Below are 1,350 nucleotides of genomic sequence, written 5' to 3' on the forward strand. Positions count from 1 at the left end.
CTGGTTTTTTTTTTTTGAGAGGTAAGACAGCATTCCAAACCAAACAACCGAACTGACTGCCGCTGAGTAGATTCTGAATCACAGTGACCCTACAGGGCGGGTCGAACTGTCCCTGTGGGTTTCGGAGGCTGAAACTCCCCCAGTAAGGTGCAGAGACCTAAGCTTTCCCCCCAGAGGGCTGATCTTTTGGAAGCAGCCCATCGGTAACCTACTCTATACCTGTGGGGCTCCCGACGACCACGTTAGCACACCGTCGTCGCAGGCCTATCGACCTTCTCAACTAACGGGATAAGGTTAAGTCTACTTGCCCCTCCACATTTCTTTGTGGCAAATACATGTCACCTTTTAGAGCACTACCGTCAGGCACACTACAATAGCTGACATTATAGTGAAAGAGCAACTTCGGCTATCGGTAATCAATGATCTTCTTTCGCAGTGACATTTGCCAGCGGGCTTCCAAGAGTTCGTGGGAAAATTCCATGATCGTTTTGCCATGAACTTTGGTGACGCCCTCCTGTACTAAAGACACCAACAAGCCAACATTTGGGAGACGAGGTTAAGCTTAATACTGCCCTCCAAAAGTAAACAAAATGAATGAATTCGGCTAACTTGTGTCTCGGCCCGGCCCAGTAATAAACCAAATATGAATTGGCGTAATGTACATTCCTCAGGCTGCTAACGGCGAGGTTAGCAGTTCAAAAGCACCAGCCCCACCACGGGAGGAAGACGGGCTTTCTACTCCTCTGAAGTTAGTCTCAGAAACCCACACGGGCACTTCGACCCTGTCCTCCTGCGTCGCTATGAGGGGGCGTCCACCCGAGGGCCTGCAATCCAGACACGGGCTCAACCGAATCATCAGGCACCGAAGTGCCATCCCCGGCCCGGCCCTGGTGGAAGTCCTCTCGCGTCGGCGGGGTCATCACTGGTGCGCCCAGGTGGCAGGTGGGGTCCCGACCACGGGGACACTTGGAGGAGAGGTCCATCTGCCACAGCCACGCCCCCACGGCCGGATGCCAAGTCCCTTCGATCCCCCAAGAAATCAGGCTGGTGCCTGGGCACCTCCCCCAGTCCCGCATCACCCCTCCCCGGGGGGCACCCCCCGGGGGAGCAGGCCCGCGGCTACATCAAAGCCAGCTCCGGAGCCCGTAACTGAAGTCTACCTTGAGGAATCCCAACAGGTGTTTGCAGGCGCCCCGGCGTTCGGGGGCGCTGGAGCTGGCCCGGCTCCGCTGGGGCCGGGCGGTTGCAGACCAAGGCGCGCACTGGCTCGGCTGGCTGACCGCGAGCAGGCAGGCTGGGACCCGAAGTCCAGGGCCCTCCCGGAGACCCAGCTCCTGCCTACCTCCCGCC

At 57.9% G+C, this 1,350-nt stretch overlaps 1 protein-coding gene across 1 annotated transcript in view; it reads right to left on the reverse strand.

The window, feature by feature from the left end:
- Positions 1-1,190, reverse strand: part of FBXL21P (F-box and leucine rich repeat protein 21) — a 22,038-nt gene extending 20,848 nt beyond the window's left edge. Inside the window, exon 1 of the mRNA XM_004696626.2 lies at positions 1,161-1,190. The gene's annotated coding sequence lies outside the window, so the exon portion shown is untranslated. The remainder of the gene's footprint in view (positions 1-1,160) is intronic.
- Positions 1,191-1,350: the final 160 nt, after the last annotated feature.

This window comes from Echinops telfairi, unplaced genomic scaffold (genome assembly GCF_000313985.2).
Source record: "Echinops telfairi isolate 266 unplaced genomic scaffold, ASM31398v2 ScPeMD7_7469;HRSCAF=8507_1, whole genome shotgun sequence".
NCBI classification, from domain to species: domain Eukaryota; kingdom Metazoa; phylum Chordata; class Mammalia; order Afrosoricida; family Tenrecidae; genus Echinops; species Echinops telfairi.